At 36.8% G+C, this 5,956-nt stretch overlaps 1 non-coding gene across 1 annotated transcript; it reads right to left on the minus strand.

Moving 5' to 3' along the window:
• Positions 1–5,648: 5,648 nt before the first annotated feature.
• LOC123464172 lies at positions 5,649–5,755 on the minus strand. Its single transcript, XR_006639413.1, has one exon. It is a non-coding gene; the product is annotated as a U6 spliceosomal RNA (small nuclear RNA).
• Positions 5,756–5,956: the final 201 nt, after the last annotated feature.

Consider the following 5,956-nt stretch of genomic DNA (forward strand, 5'->3'; position numbering starts at 1 on the left):
CCATGAAGACTAACTTGTATTTCCCATCGTACTGTAGTGCATGCTACACTTTAAAATTTCACCTGTTTCAGACACTTTTTTTTTTCTATTTTACTTCTGTAACATTACTCAGTCTCCATTAAATTCTGAGGTCACCTTTTCCTTCTACCACAATATCTTGAACACTTAAGAATTTGAACCCTGTATCATTCTTTTTTTTTTTTTTTGGTTTTTCAAGGTAGGGTCTCGCTCTATCCCAGGCTAACCTGGAATTCACCATGTAGTCTCAGAGTGGCTTTGAATTTATGGCCATCCTCCTACCTCTGCTTCCCAAGTGCTGGGATTAAATGTATGCACCACCATGCCCAGCTATTCAATTTTTTACCAATGCATATTAATAATACAGTTTCAATTACTCTCCAGAAAACTGTAAATGCAACATTTCTATTATTTTCCTGAACATTTCCTCATAGCTCATTATCTATATTCCCCTGATTTTCTTTTCTCCTTTCTGGAAATAGGAATCTCAATCTTACCAAGGGCTAGTAGAAAAGTTTAATCCCTATCTCTTCCGCCCAAGATTACTTGAGTAATTCCCATCATGAGTCCAAAATTCTGATTTTTTTTTTTAGGTTTGTTGGCTTTTTAAACTACTTTCATGTTTAATATATAATTATTGAGTTCTTTTGAAACATATCCACTCCACTTCTCATGGCTGCCCCTCTATTTTTATAAATCAGCTTGTGTTGAGGACTGTGGTAGTTTGAATAGATGGCCCCCAATATATTCAGGGTTTTATTACTTATAGTTTTCATCTGCAGCCACCTGGCTAGAGGTGGTTTCACTGGGTGGATCTTAAGGTGTGGTGGTGGGTTTGAGATTTCAATCTACAAATACAAAGTATGTTAGCTGGAGTTCCTGAAGTGTGCTGTGATGTGTGACTTTTGGCTTTTTTGGCTTGTGCTTCACCCTCCTTCTCCCTCTCCCTCTCCCTCTCCCTCCCCCCGCCCCCTCTCTCTCTCTCCTTGGTCCCGTGAAAGCATGTCCAGCTTCTTCTGCCATTATGGAACTTCCCCTGGATCTGTAACTTTAATAAAAATCCCTTCCTCCATAACTGTGCCTGGTCTAGAAGTTCATCTCAGTGAACCTGAATCTGTCTGCTTCAAAGACTTTATGCTGAATGTTTCCTCTGCTTCAGGACTTTTTTCAAAAATATCAATATGGTTCATGCTGTCACTTCCTTTAGCTCTCTTTCAATTTTTTTTTTTTTTGTATAAGTAAAACTGTCTCCCACTGCGCCCTCACACTGCCAATATAAATTAATAGCCCAGAAAGAAAATTGGACAAATGAGCATGATAATGACATAGTAACATTCTTCCTTTTATTTTCCTATAGTGTCTTCCAGCTTATTACAAGCCTTGTTGTGAGTAGACTATAATAGATACTTCTATGATGGGGGAAATGTAGCTTGAAAGAGACAAATTCATTCAGAGCAAATCCAGGGAGTTATTTCACTCTCTTCATCTCTGATTATTCTTTCAGTTGCTTATTTCTTCAGAAGTTTATCACAATAATGTAAACATTAAGGATCATCTTGAATTTCCCCCACAATAAAATTTTATATACATTAAATAACCTTTTACGGTTATTGTTTCATACAATACTGCCACTAAAGTTAATTTTACTGTTTCTGGAAAGTTACTTGTTTTTTTTTATTAATACATAATACTTAATGTATGCCCAGACTGTGTAACAGTTTCTATTGCCTTGAAACAAGAGTCACTAATGAAAAATCTCTGACAAAGAGGATTCTTTAATTTGGAATTCAAAGATGAGTACTGAAAATTGCTCTATTCTGTAAGCAGTATACTAAAAGCACAAATTGTGCTGTGATTTTTTTTTTTTTTTAGTTATGCATGGTATTATTTAATACAGGTTGAAAAGTGGCATGTAAAATGTATAAAGCAATACATAAAATGGGATAAAATCAAATTTCTAAAAGCAGAACAAAACATATCATGCTATGTTGTCCCTGTTGGTGGTATTGTAATTGTCTGAGAAGACCCTTGCCATTCTAACAAGAAATGAGCAGGCGGTCTATTAAAAATTGAGTGTGGAACCCTTCCAAGATGAAGCAGTCTATTTCACTCTTTCAAGGCCTCTACCAGAAAAGAAGCAGATGATTCTACAGGAAGCCAGGAAGAAAAACAAGAGAACTCTTTAATAATATAAATAATTGGAAACTCACATTTAAAAAGTCTTATTCTGGCATGGAAGAAATAAAGTAACATGATACAATAACTAAAAACATTTTTGACACATGTATGTAGTATGTGTGGTACAGTGTGTATAGAATTGTGGGTTGCATGTGTTTGTTTAAATGTGTGCACCCAGGATGCAAGCATAGGGAGGCCCAAGGAGAAAGTTCTCCATCCTCCCCTATTGCTTCTTTGACTTGTTTCCTTGAAACACAGTCTCTCACTGAAACTAGAGCTGCAGTGTTTCAGTCAGATTGGCGGCCCTTAGGAGCCCTCATGATACTTTGATCCCTGACCCCTCAACTGGACTGCATTTCATTTAAAGGCATTTATGGGAATGCAATAGCTTTTTATAGATATGCAACTGTATTACCAAATTGTCAGTAGATTTAGATCCATAAAAATTATTTAGAGCAAATATATACTTATTGTGAGGTATAAAAATACTATGAGGGGTAAGATACTGACATGCAATTGGGAATTTACTAAAGATAAGTGAAACCAGTTCTTAGTTTGAGCTACGAAAGATGTGTGGTCTTTTCCATCAGTTTAGCCAATCTTTTCAAATCAACTAACAAATTATGTAAAAAGAAATCAATGTGAGGTATATTATGAATCAAACCCTAAAATGATCCTTCATTACCATCATGGTATTACAGGAAAATTGCTATTAGTTCAAGGTCTCCTTATGCAACATAGCTAGTAACATGTAAAGCAAGAATATGAAATAATTCATTGCCCCAAATAACAGAAAAAAAAAATCAAAGAAAGAAAGAGGAAGGAAGGATGGAGAGAGAGGAAGGAAAGGGAGAGAAGGGAGGGAGGGAAGAAAGAAGGAAGAAGAAAGAAAGGAAGAAAAAGAGGAGAAAGGAAAGGGAAAAAAAAAACAAAATAAAAAGGAAAGGAAAGGTAAAGAGAAAAGTCATAAATTATAAAAGGTTTGGGCCACACTACATAAATTATGGTACACTAGTATTTAACAAACCACAGACAAAAGGAGGTCTCTTTGACCTTCTCTTGCTGTTCTCCCTTGAACTAAGCCACAAGGAAGTCTATGACTGTTCTCTAAAGGAAGTTATGAGGCCATCATTCGGATGGGTCCACTCCATGTTGGTTGAAAATAATGAAGACACAGGGCCACACTCAAGTCTGAATAAAAATGATGACTTCTCTCAGTTTACAACCTTTAGATGGTAAGCCTCTATACATTCCATCATTCTATGACTGTCCAAACCTCATCAAAATTAGGAATAAAAGTATAAAATGTACCCAGTTTCTTTTGGTGTCCACTACCAAATAACTGCTGTTATGTAAAAGTTACATAAATCTGCGTGATTTTTTTTTCTTTTTAATTATTCTTCAATTATTCAAGGGCCTTGGCTATGAAGAAAACAATTGGTGAGGAAGGAATTATTTTGTTCTCTATAAGCAAAATAATCAAGCCTCATTAATTTATTAGGAACATAGTTCACTTAGCGTATGCCATATTATTTGAAAAGGCCATGATTTAATCTTTACCAAAATTGTTTTATTTTATTTACTTGACAGAAAAAGAGGCAAAGAAAGAGAGAGAAGGAAAGAGGCAATGGATATGCCAGGGCCTCTAGGCCCTGCAAGTGAATTCCATGTGCATGTGCCACCTTGTGCATCTGGATTTACTTGGGTACTGGAGAATTGAACCTGGGTCCATTGGCTTTGCCAGCAAGCATCCTAACTGCTGAGCCATCTCTCCAGCCCCCACCAAAAATTCCTTGACTGATGCGTTCTCTTCCCCATTCTACATATGAACTCACTGATGAGGCCAGGCTAGCTGACCTGCAAGCTCCAGTGATCCTCTTATCTCTATCTCCCCAGTACTAAAATTACAGTTGTGTGCTACCATGTCCAGCATTATCATGTGGGCAGGCAATGGTTAGTAAACTAAGGACCTGCCCTTATGTTTATGAGACAAGCAATTTTCCAACTAAGCCATACCTCCAGGCCCAAGAGGATATTTTTGACATGGGCATGTGTAGAGACCAATTCATGAAAGCCTTTAATGTGACAGAAGTGAAAGGTCATTTGTGGAAGATACAGTGAACCAACATAAAATATGTTCCTGACTCACTTCTGCAAATTGTACTGGTGCAAAGATAAAATATTTAAAAAATAAAATATACATCATTATCATGTTTCACGTGTGCTATATAGCAGTAGTTCTTAGTTGGAGCTTTGAAAGACATGTATTCTTTTCCATCAGTGTTTCCAGTTATTCACCTTTGCAAATCAAGTCACAAATCACATAAACAAATACCCAAGATGTATTATGAATCTCATCCAAAACAGTTCCTACATTACCATCATTTTCATGTCAAATAATAATGTTCAGGAACTTATCTAAAGAAGTCACATAAGGGAGGTTTTGCTTTGAATGGTATTTTATTCCTTAATTTTAATAGCCGTCACTTTGCCAAGCTAATATGCAGTGCTAATCCTTTCCTTTGAAGAGTAGGAGTGTAAAATGCTAATAGACTTGTGTTAAAAATAATCTGTCAGGTATTTAACTGCCTCCATTGCTTTAACAATGAGAAGATGGAAAACTTAAAAACACTAATTCACAGATGATTGCTAACCTTCCAGATACATTAAAAGTCTATGAGCCAATATTAGGGATCATCACAGGAGGCAGAAGGTATTCACTGAGAAGTCAGCAATAGAAAGGATGGTACAGGGCTGGAGATATGACTTAGCAGTTAAGGTATTTACCTGCAAAGTCAAAGGACCTCAGTTTTATTCCCTAGGACATATATTAGCCAGGTGCACAAGGTGGTGCATGTGTCTGGAGTTCATCTGCAGTGGCTAGAAGCCCTGGTGCACCCATACTCTCTCTCATTCTCTCTCTCTCTCTACACACACACACACACACACACACACACACACACACACACGTATATATATATATATGTGTGTGTGTATATATATATATATATATATATATAGATAGATAGATAGATAGATAGATAGATAGATATATCTGCCTCTTTCTCTGTAAAATTTTAAAAAAATGGGTGGTACAAAGGCAAGGACTTGTTTCTCAGACTTCCAATCTCCTTTCTGATGAAGCATTCACAGACATTTTGGGGTTCAGCTATCATATTTTTCTGAATATTTTTTAAAAATATGGAATGCGGGCTGGAGAGATGGCTTAGTGGTTAAGCGCTTGCCTGTGAAGCCTAAGGACCCCGGTTCAAGGCTCAGTTCCCAAGGTCCCACGTTAGCCAGATGCACAAGGGGGCACACACGTCTGGAGTTCGTTTGCAAAGGCTGGAAGCCCTGGCGCGCCCATTCTCTCTCTCTCCCTCTATCTGTCTTTCTCTCTGTGTCTGTCGCTCTCAAAATAAAAAATAAAAAATTAAAATAAAATAATTAAAAAATATATGGAATGCTTCACGAATTTGCATGTCATCCTTGTACAGGGGCCATGCTAATCTTCCCTGTATCATTCCAATTTTAGTATATGTGCTGCCAAAGCAAGCACATTTTCTTGAATATTTAATGGACAAAATTAAATGTGGAGCTCAGTTTTCAGATGTTAGTGAAAACATTTAACAATCTTAAAATAAAATAAGGAAGAGCTAGAGAGATGGTTCAGTGGTAAGAACACTTCCCATGCAAACATCTGAAGATGCCTCAAGGACCATTCGAGTTTTATCTCTAGGACTCCCATAGATAGATACAT

This window comes from Jaculus jaculus, chromosome 10 (genome assembly GCF_020740685.1).
Source record: "Jaculus jaculus isolate mJacJac1 chromosome 10, mJacJac1.mat.Y.cur, whole genome shotgun sequence".
NCBI classification, from domain to species: Eukaryota; Metazoa; Chordata; class Mammalia; order Rodentia; family Dipodidae; genus Jaculus; species Jaculus jaculus.